The sequence below is a fragment of the Salmo trutta genome, chromosome 12 (genome assembly GCF_901001165.1).
Source record: "Salmo trutta chromosome 12, fSalTru1.1, whole genome shotgun sequence".
Lineage (NCBI taxonomy): Eukaryota > Metazoa > Chordata > Actinopteri > Salmoniformes > Salmonidae > Salmo > Salmo trutta.
In genome coordinates, this window is record NC_042968.1 from 46,735,305 (window position 1) to 46,751,705 (window position 16,401).

Below are 16,401 nucleotides of genomic sequence, written 5' to 3' on the forward strand. Positions count from 1 at the left end.
GCTCTGCTTCACAGAGCACACTGTTGTGTGGAGCTAACTGTTGTGTGGAGCTAACTGTTGTGTGGAGCTAACTGTTGTGTGGGAGCTAACTGTTGTGTGGAGCTAACTGTTGTGTGGGAGCTAACTGTTGTGTGGGAGCTAACTGTTGTGTGGGAGCTAACTGTTGTGTGGGAGCTAACTGTTGTGTGGGAGCTAACTGTTGTGTGGAGCTAACTGTTGTGTGGAGCTAACTGTTGTGTGGGAGCTAACTGTTCTGTGGAGCTAACTGTTGTGTGGAGCTAACTGTTGTGTGGGAGCTAACTGTTGTGTGGGAGCTAACTGTTGTGTGGGAGCTAACTGTTGTGTGGAGCTAACTGTTGTGTGGGAGCTAACTGTTGTGTGGAGCTAACTGTTGTGTGGAGCTAACTGTTGTGTGGAGCTAACTGTTGTGTGGAGCTAACTGTTGTGTGGAGCTAACTGTTGTGTGGGAGCTAACTGTTGTGTGGGAGCTAACTGTTGTGTGGGAGCTAACTGTTGTGTGGGCGCTAACTGTTGTGTGGGCGCTAACTGTTGTGTGGGAGCTAACTGTTGTGTGGAGCTAACTGTTGTGTGGAGCTAACTGTTGTGTGGGAGCTAACTGTTGTGTGGGAGCTAACTGTTGTGTGGAGCTAACTGTTGTGTGGAGCTAACTGTTGTGTGGGAGCTAACTGTTGTGTGGAGCTAACTGTTGTGTGGAGCTAACTGTTGTGTGGGAGCTAACTGTTGTGTGGGAGCTAACTGTTCTGTGGAGCTAACTGTTGTGTGGAGCTAACTGTTGTGTGGAGCTAACTGTTGTGTGGAGCTAACTGTTGTGTGGAGCTAACTGTTGTGTGGAGCTAACTGTTGTGTGGAGCTAACTGTTGTGTGGAGCTAACTGTTGTGTGGGAGCTAACTGTTGTGTGGAGCTAACTGTTGTGTGGAGCTAACTGTTGTGTGGGCGCTAACTGTTGTGTGGAGCTAACTGTTGTGTGGAGCTAACTGTTGTGTGGGAGCTAACTGTTGTGTGGAGCTAACTGTTGTGTGGAGCTAACTGTTGTGTGGAGCTAACTGTTGTGTGGAGCTAACTGTTGTGTGGAGCTAACTGTTGTGTGGAGCTAACTGTTGTGTGGAGCTAACTGTTGTGTGGAGCTAACTGTTGTGTGGGAGCTAACTGTTGTGTGGAGCTAACTGTTGTGTGGAGCTAACTGTTGTGTGGAGCTAACTGTTGTGTGGAGCTAACTGTTGTGTGGGAGCTAACTGTTGTGTGGGAGCTAACTGTTGTGTGGGAGCTAACTGTTGTGTGGGAGCTAACTGTTGTGTGGAGCTAACTGTTTTGTGGGAGCTAACTGTTGTGTGGGAGCTAACTGTTGTGTGGAGCTAACTGTTGTGTGGAGCTAACTGTTGTGTGGAGCTAACTGTTGTGTGGAGCTAACTGTTGTGTGGAGCTAACTGTTGTGTGGAGCTAACTGTTGTGGGGAGCTAACTGTTGTGTGGGAGTTAACTGTTGTGTGGAGCTAACTGTTGTGTGGAGCTAACTGTTGTGTGGGAGCTAACTGTTGTGGGCCAGTACCTCTCTCTGTCTCTGTCTCAGGGGCCAGTTCCTCTCTCTGTCTCTGTCTCAGGGGCCAGTACCTCTCTCTGTGTCTGTCTGACTCTCTGTGTCTCCTCTCTCTTATTTGAGGATGTGAAACAGCTCAATATGTGTGCTGCACTCTGCCTGTTCTCTTCTCATTGATATTCTCAAGGCTGTTTACTGCTGTGATGTCTGCTGACTGCAGTGGGCCTGGAGAGCAGTCTCCTCTCATCCACCCCTCTATCTTCCCTTCTCTCTCTCCTCTCATCCACCCCTCTATCTTCCCTTCTCTCTCTCCTCTCATCCACCCCTCTATCTTCCCTTCTCTCTCTCCTCTCTCGTCTCATTCACTCCTCTATCTTCCCTTCTCTCTCTCCTCTCTCCTCTCATCCACCCCTCTATCTTCCCTTCTCTCTCTCCTCTTATGCACCCCTCTATCTTCCCTTCTCTCTCTCCTCTCTGCCCTTCTCTCTCTCTCTCTCTCTCCTCTCTCTCCTCTGCCCTTCTCTCTCTCCTCTCATCCACCCCTATATCTTCCCTTCTCTCCCTCCTCTCTGCCCTTCTCTCTCTCTCTCTCCTCTCTGCCCTTCTCCCTCTCTCTCATCTCTGCCCTTCTCTCTCTCTCTGCCCTTCTCTCTCTGTCTCTCTCTCTTCCTCTACTCCCACCTCCCTCCCTCTCTCCTCTCTCTCAATTCAATTCAAAGGGGCTTTATTGGCATGGGAGTGTTTACATTGCCAAAGTAAGTGGAAAAACTAAAAATAACACAACAAGAAAAACCAACAAAGTGAGTTAATCAAAACACAGACAACAACCAGACAGTAACATTACACAGACAACAACCAGGCGGTAACATTACACAGACAACAACCAGACGGTAACAGTGACATTACACAGACAACAACCAGACGGTAACATTACACAGATAACAACCAGACGGTAACATTACACAGACAACAACCAGACGGTAACATTACACAGACAACAACCAGACGGTAACAGTGACATTACACAGACAACAACCAGGCGGTAACATTACACAGACAACAACCAAACAGTAACATTACACAGACAACAACCAGACGGTAACAGTGACATTACACAGACAACAACCAGGTGGTAACATTACACAGACAACAACCAGACGGTAACATTACACAGACAACAACCAGACGGTAACATTACACAGACAACAACCAGACGGTAACATTACACAGACAACAACCAGGCGGTAACTTTACACAGACAACAACCAGACGGTAACATTACACAGACAACAACCAGGCGGTAACATTACACAGACAACAACCAGACAGTAACATTACACAGACAACAACCAGACGGTAACAGTGACATTACACAGACAACAACCAGACGGTAACATTACACAGATAACAACCAGACGGTCACATTACACAGACAACAACCAGACGGTAACATTACACAGACAACAACCAGACGGTAACAGTGACATTACACAGACAACAACCAGGCGGTAACATTACACAGACAACAACCAGACAGTAACATTACGCAGACAACAACCAGACGGTAACAGTGACATTACACAGACAACAACCAGGCGGTAACATTACACAGACAACAACCAGACGGTAACATTACACAGATAACAACCAGACGGTAACATTACACAGACAACAACCAGACGGTAACATTACACAGACAACAACCAGACGGTAACAGTGACATTACACAGACAACAACCAGGCGGTAACATTACACAGACAACAACCAAACAGTAACATTACACAGACAACAACCAGACGGTAACAGTGACATTACACAGACAACAACCAGGCGGTAACATTACACAGACAACAACCAGACGGTAACATTACACAGACAACAACCAGACAGTAACATTACACAGACAACAACCAGGCGGTAACATTACACAGACAACAACCAGACAGTAACATTACACAGACAACAACCAGACGGTAACAGTGACATTACACAGACAACAACCAGGCGGTAACATTACACAGACAACAACCAGACGGTAACATTACACAGACAACAACCAGACAGTAACATTACACAGACAACAACCAGACGGTAACATTACACAGACAACAACCAGACGGTAACATTACACAGACAACAACCAGACGGTAACATTACACAGACAACAACCAGACGGTAACATTACACAGATAACAACCAGATGGTAACATTACACAGACAACAACCAGACGGTAACATTACACAGACAACAACCAGACGGTAACATAACACAGACAACAACCAGACGGTAACATTACACAGACAACAACCAGACGGTAACAGTGACATTACACAGACAACAACCAGGCGGTAACATTACACAGACAACAACCAGACAGTAACATTACACAGACAACAACCAGACGGTAACAGTGACATTACACAGACAACAACCAGGCAGTAACATTACACAGACAACAACCAGACAGTAACATTACACAGACAACAACCAGACGGTAACATTACACAGACAACAACCAGACAGTAACATTACACAGACAACAACCAGACGGTAACATTACACAGACAACAACCAGACGGTAACAGTGACATTACAGACAACAACCAGACGGTAACATTACACAGACAACAACCAGACAGTAACATTACACAGACAACAACCAGACGGTAACAGTGACATTACACAGACAACAAGTTTGAAGAGAAAAACAATGTTTAACAAATTATATTTATTAATGGTTTTAAAATGTAGTTTAACATAATGATTTACATGATCTATGTGTAAATAGTAGAATGTACGAATGGCGAGGTAAATAAATAGGCAAAGAAAAAGCCATATCTCAGACTGGCCAATAAAAAGAACACAGACAATGGACAGAGGAACTCTACCTAGAAGGCCAGCATCCCGGAGTCGCCTCTTCACTGTTGATGTTGAGACTGGTGTATTGTGGGTATTATTTACTGAAGCTGCCAGTTGAGGACTTGTGAAGCGTCTGTTTCTCAAACTAGACACTCTAATGTACTTGTCCTCTTGTTCAGTTGTGCACCGGGGCCTCCCACTCCTCTTTCTATTCTGGTTAGAGCCAGTTTGCGCTGTTCTGTGAAGGGAGTAGTTACACAGCGTTGTACAAGATCTTCAGTTTCATGGCAATTTCTCGCATGGAATAGCCTTCATTTCTCAGAACAAGAATACACTGACGAGTTTCAGAAGAAAGTTCTTTCTTTCTGGCCATTTTGAGCCCGTAATCGATCCCACAAAGGCTGATGCTCCAGATACTCAACTAGTCTAAAGAAGTCCTGATTTAAAGAAGCAATAAAACTGGCCAACAGTTTTCAGCTGTGCTAACATAATTACAAAAGGGTTTTCTAATGATCAATTAGCCTTTTTAAAATGATAAACTTGGATTAGCTAACACAACGTGCCATTGGAACACAGGAGTGATGGTTGCTGATAATTGTGCTTTTCTTTCAAAAACAAGGACATTTCTAAGTGTCCCTAAACTTTTGAATGTTTTTTTTTTGTGTGTGTGTGTGTGTGTGTATGTATATATATATATATATATATGTACCAGTCAGAAGTTTGGACCCACCTACTCGTTTTTATTTATTTGTACTATTTTCTACATTGTAGAATAATAGTGAAGACATCAAAACTATGAAATAACACATATGGAATCATGTACTAACCAAAAAAAGTGTTAAACAAATGAAAATATATTTTATATTTGAGATTCTTCAAAGTAGCCACACTTTGCCTTGATGACAGCTTTCATTGATGACAATCAAATACTACAACTTGATTGGAGTCCACCTGTGGTACATTCAATTGATTGGACATGATTTGGAAAGGCACACACCTGTCTATATAAGGTCCCACAGTTGACAGTGCATGTCAGAGCAAAAACCAAGCAATGAAGTCAAAGGAATTGTCCGTAGAGCGTCGAGACAGGATTGTATCGAGGCACAGATCAGGGGAAGGGTACCAAAACATTTCTGCAACATTGTAGGTCCTCAAAAACACAGTGGGGTGAGCCATTCTTACTAATCTGCTAGAGAACCAGTTTGGATTTAAGTATAACTTTTGTATGACTGAAGCCTTTAGTGAGAGGTCTAATGCTTTAATATTTAATCATTTCTACTCGCCGAATTCATATTCATTATATTAATAGGCCCGTTCAATTTTGTCTGGCTTGCTGTTCCAAATAAAATGGAATATATTTTGCTCATATAATAAAAAATAAAAAACAAGTTGTTAGATGTAGGCAGGGCCATAAGCAAATAGCTAATCTGGGATATGACTTTCCATGGTAGCAAGATGTTAACTATTTTGACTAACTTTCTATTAAAATGTATTGTAGTGAGATCATTTATTTAATTCGGGATATGTATACCGACTATATCCACATCACCATCAGACCATTTTATTGGTAAACTACACGCTAATGTAAAAGTTGTATTTTTTTGTGATCCAATACGTAACATAGTACATTTTATCATCATTTGGTTTTAATCCAGAGAGGTTAGACAAAGTATCTAGGTCCTCTATGAGGCCGTGGAGGGATTCAGATTGTGGATTTAAAAGAAAACATTTCTAATCCCTTAATATTATTGTTGGATTTGATTTTTAACAGCTAACATTTTCGATGTCAATAATAAATAGATATGCCGATAGTGGACAACCTTGTTTGACTCCTCTTGACAGTTTAAAAACTTTCTGAGAATTAGCCATTATTTACTATTTTACACCTCGGGTTACTATACATAACTTTAACTCATTATATAAGAGATTCTCAAAATTGAAATATTCCAGACGTTTATATTTATATATATATATATATATATATATATATACACACATTCCAGTTGTACTTTATCAAAAGCCTTTTCAAAGTTAGCTATGAATACCAGGCCTGGTTTCTCTGATTTTCCCATAATGCCTTATATTATCGCTTATGTATCGTCTATGGAGCTGTGAGGGGAACGGCACCTCCGTACCTTCCGGCTCTGATCAGTCCCTACACCCAAACAAGGGCACTGCGTTCATCCACCTCTGGCCTGCTGGCCCCCCACCTCTGCGGAAGCACAGTTCCCGCGCAGCCCAGTCAAAACTGTTCGCTGCTCTGGCACCCCAATGGTGGAACAAGCTCCCTCACGACGCCAGGACAGCGGAGTCAATCGCCACCTTCCGGAGACACCTGAAACCCCACCTCTTTAAGGAATACCTGGGATAGGATAAAGTAATCCTTCTAACCACCCCCCCCCTAAAAAAAATATATAGATGTACTATTGTAAAGTGGTTGTTCCACTGGATATCATAAGGTGAATGCACCAATTTGTAAGTCGCTGTGGATAAGAGCGTCTGCTAAATGACGTAAATGTAAATGTAAAAAAAAAACCCTGTCTGATTTAGGATGAATAATATCTGACAATACCTTTTTTTTCTTCTATGCGCTAAGCATTTAGCATCAATAACTGAGGTGTAAAGGGGCCTCAGACCCCGTGAAATCAGACCTAGTTGTTGAGTATGTGATAATCTGCAATTCTTTATAGGAGTGTACATCAGAAAGGTTTGGTATACCTCAACTGGTATGCCATCCAGCCCTGGAGTTTCCCAGACTTTAAAGGCTTTAAATACGTCAAGTAGTTCCTCCTCTGTAATTTGTCCTTCACGTGAGTCTTTCTGTACAGATGTTTAATTTTACATTTATTCATAAAAAATAAAAAAATCCCTAACAGACATTTTGTATCGGTTTCTGCTATAACAATAAGAAAAAAATCATTCAATTCCATGTGAATTCACAATGCAACTGTTCTGCTGCCAGCAACGGTTTGGGTCTCACGGTGCCTCCCTTTCAGACGGGGAAGCGTTGGGTCTCACGGTGCCTCCCTTTGTCGGGGAAGCATTGGGTCTCACGGTGCCTCCCTTTCAGACGGGGAAGCGTTGGGTCTCACGGTGCCTCCCTTTCAGACGGGGAAGCATTGGGTCTCACGGTGCCTCCCTTTCAGACGGGGCAGCGTTGGGTCTCACGGTGCCTCCCTTTCAGACGGGGAAGCGTTGGGTCTCAAGGTGCCTCCCTTTCAGACGGGGAAGCGTTGGGTCTTCCTCCCTTTCAGACGGGGAAGCGTTGGGTCTCACGGTGCCTCCCTTTCAGATGGGGAAGCTTTGGGTCTCACGGTGCCTCCCTTTCAGACGGGGAAGCGTTGGGTCTCACGGTGCCTCCCTTTTAGACGGGGAAGCGTTGGGTCTCACGGTGCCTCCCTTTCAGACGGGGAAGCGTTGGGTCTTCCTCCCTTTCAGACGGGGAAGCGTTGGGTCTCACGGTGCCTCCCTTTCAGACGGGGAAGCTTTGGGTCTCACGGTGCCTCCCTTTCAGACGGGGAAGCGTTGGGTCTCACGGTGCCTCCCTTTCAGACGGGGCAGCGTTGGGTCTCACGGTGCCTCCCTTTCAGACGGGGAAACGTTGGGTCTTCCTCCCTTTCAGACGGGGAAGCGTTGGGTCTCACGGTGCCTCCCTTTCAGACGGGGAAGCTTTGGGTCTCACGGTGCCTCCCTTTCAGACGGGGAAGCGTTGGGTCTCACGGTGCCTCCCTTTCAGACGGGGAAGCTTTGGGTCTCACGGTGCCTCCCTTTCAGACGGGGAAGCGTTGGGTCTTCCTCCCTTTCAGACGGGGAAGCGTTGGGTCTCACGGTGCCTCCCTTTCAGACGGGGAAGCTTTGGGTCTCACGGTGCCTCCCTTTCAGACGGGGAAGCGTTGGGTCTCACGGTGCCTCCCTTTCAGACGGGGAAGCTTTGGGTCTCACGGTGCCTCCCTTTCAGACGGGGAAGCGTTGGGTCTCACGGTGCCTCCCTTTCTGACGGGGAAGCGTTGGGTCTCACGGTGCCTCCCTTTCAGACGGGGAAGCATTGGGTCTCACGGTGCCTCCCTTTCAGACGGGGAAGCGTTGGGTCTCAAGGTGCCTCCCTTTCAGACGGGGAAGCGTTGGGTCTTCCTCCCTTTCAGACGGGGAAGCGTTGGGTCTCACGGTGCCTCCCTTTCAGATGGGGAAGCTTTGGGTCTCACGGTGCCTCCCTTTCAGACGGGGAAGCGTTGGGTCTCACGGTGCCTCCCTTTTAGACGGGGAAGCGTTGGGTCTCACGGTGCCTCCCTTTCAGACGGGGAAGCGTTGGGTCTTCCTCCCTTTCAGACGGGGAAGCGTTGGGTCTCACGGTGCCTCCCTTTCAGACGGGGAAACTTTGGGTCTCACGGTGCCTCCCTTTCAGACGGGGAAGCGTTGGGTCTCACGGTGCCTCCCTTTCAGACGGGGCAGCGTTGGGTCTCACGGTGCCTCCCTTTCAGACGGGGAAACGTTGGGTCTTCCTCCCTTTCAGACGGGGAAGCGTTGGGTCTCACGGTGCCTCCCTTTCAGACGGGGAAGCTTTGGGTCTCACGGTGCCTCCCTTTCAGACGGGGAAGCGTTGGGTCTCACGGTGCCTCCCTTTCAGACGGGAAAGCTTTGGGTCTCACGGTGCCTCCCTTTCAGACGGGGAAGCGTTGGGTCTTCCTCCCTTTCAGACGGGGAAGCGTTGGGTCTCACGGTGCCTCCCTTTCAGACGGGGAAGCTTTGGGTCTCACGGTGCCTCCCTTTCAGACGGGGAAGCGTTGGGTCTCACGGTGCCTCCCTTTCAGACGGGGAAGCTTTGGGTCTCACGGTGCCTCCCTTTCAGACGGGGAAGCGTTGGGTCTCACGGTGCCTCCCTTTCTGACGGGGAAGCGTTGGGTCTCACGGTGCCTCCCTTTCAGACGGGGAAGCGTTGGGTCTCACGGTGTCTCCCTTTCAGACGGGGAATCATCACTGTTGCTCAGGGACCTCAGCATGGTGTGTGTGTGTGTGTGTGTGTGTGTGTGTGTGTGTGTGTGTGTGTGTGTGTGTGTGTGTGTGTGTGTGTGAATGCAGTATGAGGAGATACCTGTGGAGTTGGAGAGAGTGGTAGGGGAGTGGTACCCGTTGTGTTGGCGCTAATCTCTACACAGAATCCTTCAACTTCCTCATTCAACTCTTATAGGCTGTAATAAATGTCTCCGCCCATCTGTAATCAACAGCATCTCGGGGACCATTTCAACACACGCTTCCCTCACTGTGGTGGTAGGAGCATCACTGACCCCTCTGGTCTAAAGTAGTGCACTATGTAGGGAATAGGGCCCTGATCTAAAGTAGTGCACTGTGTAGGGAATAGGGCCCTGGTCTAAAGTAGTGCACTACGTAGGGAATAGGGCCCTGGTCTAAAGTAGTGCACTACGTAGGGAGTAGGGCTCTGGTTATAAGTAGTGCACTATGTAGGGAATAGGGCCCTGGTCTAAAGTAGTGTACTATGTAGGGAATAGGGCTCTGGTCTATAGTAGTGCACTATATAGGGAATAGGGCCCTGGTCTAATGTAGTGTACTATGTAGGGAATAGGGCCCTGGTTATAAGTAGTGTACTATGTAGGGAATAGGGCCCTGGTCTAAAGTAGTGTACTATGTAGGGAATAGGGCCCTGGTCTAATGTAGTGTACTATGTAGGGAATAGGGCTCTGGTCTATAGTAGTGCACTATATAGGGAATAGGGCCCTGGTCTAATGTAGTGTACTATGTAGGGAATAGGGCCCTGGTTATAAGTAGTGTACTATGTAGGGAATAGGGCCCTGGTCTAATGTAGTGCACTATATAGGGAATAGGGCCCTGGTCTAATGTAGTGTACTATGTAGGGAATAGGGCCCTGGTTATAAGTAGTGTACTATGTAGGGAATAGGGCCCTGGTCTAATGTAGTGCACTATATAGGGAATAGGGCCCTGGTTAGAAGTAGTGCACTATATAGGGAATAGGGCCCTGGTTAGAAGTAGTGTACTATATAGGGAATAGGGTGCCATTTGGGATGAAGGTTCATTGATTCTCTGGTCATAGAACGAGAATCAAACATGATCTCTCTCTCTCTATGAAGTACATTTGAGTACACACAGATTGGAAGTTCACATGCTCTGACAATTCTATGACTTGGTCTCTATAGCAACAGCACTTCAAGCTGGTGAGGGGAGGGAAGAGGAGAGAGGGGAGGGGAGGAGAGGGGAGGGGAGGAGAGGGGAGAGATGAGGCCAGGAGAGGGGAGAGATGAGGCCAGAGGGAGAGCTGTTTGTCTGAGTCTCCTGGGGTTCAACAGGGGTGAAACAATATCCACACAATATACCTTACACACCTCTCAGAGTAAAACATATCCACACAATACACCTTACAAACCTCTCAGAGTAAAACATATCCACACAATATACCTGACAAACCTCTCAGAGTAAAACATATCCACACAATACACCTTACAAACCTCTCAGAGTAAAACATATCCACACAATACACCTTCTAAACCTCTCAGAGGATAAAACATATCCACACAAAATACTTTACTGTCATGGTTGTGTGGAGAGACGGACCGAGGCGCAGCGTGCTCTGAGGTCCACATATTTTATTTAGTAAAACTTAGAAAACAAAACAACTAACCGTAACAGCGGTGCTACATGCACTAACTCAAAACAAGATCCCCACAAAACACAGTGGGGAAATAGCTGCCTAAATATGATCCCCAATCAGAGACAACGATAAACAGCTGCCTCTGATTGGGAACCATACCAGGCCAACATAGAAATAGAACACCTAGATAGAAACACCCCCTCTAGTCACACCCGACCTAACCGAAATAGAGAATAAAAAGGCTTTCTATGGTCAGGGCGTGACACTTACAAACCTCGCAGAATAAAACATATCCACACAATATACCTGACAAACCTCACAGAGGATAAAACATATCCACACAATATACCTTACAAACCTCTCAGAGTAAAACATATCCACACAATATACCTGACAAACCTCTCAGAGTAAAACAATATCCACACAATATACCTGACAAACCTCACAGAGTAAAACATATCCACACAATATACCTGACAAACCTCTCAGACGATAAAACATATCCACACAATATACCTGACAAACCTCTCAGACAATAAAACATATCCACTCAATATACCTTACAAACCTCTCAGGATAAAACATGTCCACACAATATACCTTACAAACCTCTCAGAGGATAAAACATATCCTCACAATATACCTTACAAACCTCTCAGAGGATAAAACATATCCACACAATATACCTTACAAACCTCTGAGTCAAACATATCCACACAATATACCTTACAAACCTCTCAGAGTCAAACATATCCACACAATATACCTGACAAACCTCTCAGAGGATAAAACATATCCACACAATATACCTTACAAACCTCCCAGAGTCAAACATATCCACACAATATACCTGACAAACCTCTCAGAGGATTAAACATATCCACACAATATACCTTACAAACCTCTCAGAGTAAAACATATCCACACAATATACCTGACAAACCTCTCAGAGGATAAAACATATCCACACAATATACCTGACAAACCTCTCAGAGGATAAAACATATCCACACAATATACCTGACAAACCTCTCTGAGGATAAAACATATTCTACCCTCCGAATCCCACTGGGTTTTGTTACCTCATTAACATCCAGCAGAGAAGATACAGTCGTGAGATTCGTTGTCTGAAGTCATTCTGATTCAATGCGCTATATACGTTTTGGAAGCGTCCTTAACAGTTGTTTTTATTTTTAATAGTTTCTTCCATACATTTTGTCTCTTGGTTTTTGCTTCCCTGAGGAGTTTGGGAAGGAAACTTTGTTTCCTTGTACTGGTGTCTGAGAGAGACAAAACTAGACTGTCTTCCTCTCTGAGAACCAGTCAGGTTCGCTGGTGTCTGAGAGAGACAGAACTAGACTGTCTTTCTCTCTGAGAACCAGTCAGGTTCGCTGGTGTCTGAGAGAGACAGAACTAGACTGTCTTTCTCTCTGAGAACCAGTCAGGTTCGCTGGTGTCTGAGAGAGACAGAACTAGACTGTCTTCCTCTCTGAGAACCAGTCAGGTTCGCTGGTGTCTGAGAGAGACAGAACTAGACTGTCTTCCTCTCTGAGAACCAGTCAGGTTCACTGGTGTCTGAGAGAGACAGAACTAGACTGTCTTCCTCACTGTCTTCCTCACTGAGAACCAGTCAGGTTCACTGGTGTCTGAGAGAGATAGAACTAGACTGTCTTCCTCACTGAGAACCAGTCAGGTCTGAGAGAGACAGAACTAGACTGTCTTCCTCTCTGAGTGTCTGAGAGAGACAGAACTAGACTGTCTTCCTCTCTGAGAACCAGTCAGGTTCGCTGGTGTCTGAGAGAGACAGAACTAGACTGTCTTCCTCTCTGAGAACCAGTCAGGTTCGCTGGTGTCTGAGAGAGACAGAACTAGACTGTCTTCCTCACTGAGAACCAGTCAGGTTCGCTGGTGTCTGAAGGAGACAGAGAGACAGAACTAGACTGTCTTCCTCTCTGAGAACCAGTCAGGGAGGTTAGTTGCTAAACAACAGTTGCTTGACAACCATATGTTCTGCTCTGGTGGTTTCCTACACTCTTATTTTTAGAAAATGGTCCTTTTTGTTCCAGATTGAACACCGAGCAGAATGTGTCTGGGGTTGTCTCCTGACATGGCTCCCTTTAGTGATGTACTACCCCATAGGGCCCTGGTCTAAAGTAGTGCACTATATAGGGAATAGGGTGCCATAGGGCTCTGGTCTAAAGTAGTGCACTATATAGGGAATAGGGTGCCATAGGGCTCTGGTCTAAAGTAGTGCACTATATATAGGGAATAGGGTGCCATAGGGCTCTGGTCTAAAGTAGTGCGCTATATAGGGAATAGGGTGCCATAGGGCTCTGGTCTAAAGTAGTGCACTATATAGGGAATAAGGTGCCATAGGGCTCTGGTCTAAAGTAGTGCACTATATAGGGAATAGGGTGCCATAGGGCTCTGGTCTAAAGTAGTGCACTATATAGGGAATAGGATGCTGTAGGGCTCTGGTCTAAAGTAGTGCACTATATATAGAGAATAGGGTGACATAGGGCTCTGGTCTAAAGTAGTGCACTATATAGGGAATAGGGTGCCATTTGGTACGCAGCCTGTGTGCTGTGAAGCGATGGACGAGATGCGACAGGATTGCGTAAGATGAATTGCGTGACCTTTCAAAGAAATCAAAGTTCTTCATGCGTGGGGTCACAAAGGAGGCATGCATTCTGGAAAGAGTGGCTTTTCACAGAAGTAATGCAGCGATGGGGGTTTCTGGGATATTATAATTCAGTAGTCATTAACTACTGCTGCTGTAGTTTACAGGATTGTTTTAAGGGTATTTAACCTACCCTTTTTTTGGGAAATGTATTTTATGTTTATTTATCTTATCTTAGACCTAAAATCAAAGGTCGTCCCCACCAACACACTATTTAGACGTAATGCGTGTTTAGGTTCCACCTCCGAAGAATGACGAAGGCTCCTTCTACATATTCACCAACTGGGTGGAGTTTATAAACCATCAACAACTAGGTCACAACAATAATATCGAACAATTCACAACAATAATATCGAACAATTCACAACAATAATATCGAACAATTCACAACAATACACACACACACACACACACACACACACATTATGGAATGAGTAATGTCGGAGTGGCATAGACTAAAATACAGTAGAATAGAATACAGTTGTAGTGGGTAGTTTACATACACTTAGGTTGGAATCATTAAAACTTGTTTTTCAACCACTCCACACATTTCTTGTTAACAAACTATAGTTTTGGCAAGTCGGTTAGGACATCTACTTTGTGCATGACACAAGTCATTTTTCCAACAGTTGTTTACAGACAGATTATTTCACTTATAATTCACTGTATCAGAATTCCAGTGGGTCAGAAGTTTACATACACTAAGTTGACTGTGCCTTTAAACAGCTTGGAAAATTCCAAAAAATGATGTCATGGCTTTAGAAGCTTCTGATAGGCTAATTGACATCATTTGAGTCAATTGGAGGTGTACCTGTGGATGTATTTCAAGGCCTACCTTCAAACTCAGTACCTCTTTGCTTGACATCATGGGAAAATCAAAAGAAATCAGCCAAGACCTCAGGAAAAAACTTGGAGACCTCCACAAGTCTGGTTCATCCTTGGGAGCAATTTCCAAATGCCTGAAGGTACCACGTTCATCTGTACAAACAATAGTACGCAAGTATAAACACCATGGGACCACGCAGCCGTCATACCACTCAGGAAGGAGATGCCTTCTGTCTCCTAGAGATGAACGTACTTTGGTGTGAAAAGTGCAAATCAATCCCAGAACAACAGCAAAGGACCTTGTGAAGATGCTGGAGGAAACAGGTACAAAAGTATCTATATCCACAGTAAAACGAGTCCTATATCGACAAAACCTGAAAGGCCGCTCAGCAAGGAAGAAGTCACTGCTCCAAAACCGCCATAAAAAAGCCAGACTACGGTTTGCAGCTGCACATGGGGACAAAGATCGTACTTTTTGGAGAGATGGTCTGATGAAACAAAAATAGAACTGTTTGGCCATAATGACCATCGTTATGTTTGGAGGAAAAAGGGGGAAGTGGATTTCTAGTGTCCGGTTTCCCTATAAAATATAATTTCCCAGACAGAGATTAAGCATAGACCTGAACTACATAGCACTTCCCATGGCTATTCTCAATTGATCTTTAGTTCAGGACTAGCCTTAATCTGTTTTCAATCTTTATGTGCATTAAACATGCAACATAACAGCCCTTGACTTGGACCCAACTGAGGGAAGTGAGAAGAGAGGGGGGAGAGAGAGAAAGATGGGGAGAGGGAGAGAGGTTGGGAATGAAAGAATTGAGGGGAGAGAGAGGGGGAATGAAAAGGAGAGGGAAGATTTACTAAATTATTAAAGCACTATTAAAATTCATTCAACATATTTGCCTGAAATTCCTTAAAAGGTGTTGAATATTTGATTGTGTTCCGTATATAGATTATCCTTCAGAATTAAATGGTTTGTTTTTGCCATTTTGCGCCATTTTCTAACACATAAAATGTTTTAGGACAGGAAAGTGGGCACTGAATGCCAAACAGTATTTTGGGATGCAGGAATGTCTAGTCTTTACCTGGGTCTCTGTTAATAGACATGTTATGAACAGTAGTGTTTACCTGGGTCTCTGTTAATAGACATGTTATGAACAGTAGTGTTTACCTGGGTCTCTGTTAATAGACATGTTATGAACAGTAGTGTTTACCTGGGTCTCTGTTAATAGACATGTTATGAACAGGAGTGTTTACCTGGGTCTCTGTTAATAGACATGTTATGAACAGTAGTGTTTACCTGGGTCTCTGTTAATAGACATGTTATGAACAGTAGTGTTTACCTGGGTCTCTGTTAATAGACATGTTATGAACAGGAGTGTTTACCTGGGTCTCTGTTAATAGACATGTTATGAACAGGAGTGTTTACCTGGGTCTCTGTTAATAGACATGTTATGAACAGGAGTGTTTACCTGGGTCTCTGTTAATAGACATGTTATGAACAGTAGTGTTTACCTGGGTCTGTTAATAGACATGTTATGAACAGTAGTGTTTACCTGGATCTCTACTCCTGCTGTAGCAGGAGGCTGGCCTCTGTAGCAGGAGGCTGTCCTCTACTCTGTAGCAGGAGGCTGGCCTCTACTCTGTAGCAGGAGGCTGGCCTCTACTCTGGCCTCTCATTACAGCCTAGTTGATGTTATTCCAGATTACTTTAATCTGTGGATGGATGTAGGGTGCTTCTGATTGGTTGAATCTGGGTGAAAATAACTCCAATCATTGATCAGCTAAATGTGTTGTTTTGAAGAAAGAAAGAGCCAACAAAAAACAGTCATTATTTAATCATAATTTTCCATTTATTTCA

General features: G+C 44.8%; 1 protein-coding gene across 5 annotated transcripts in view; it reads left to right on the forward strand.

The window, feature by feature from the left end:
* cep89 (centrosomal protein 89) overlaps positions 1 to 16,401 on the forward strand; it is a 121,279-nt gene that overhangs the window by 69,068 nt on the left and 35,810 nt on the right. The window lies entirely within an intron of this gene.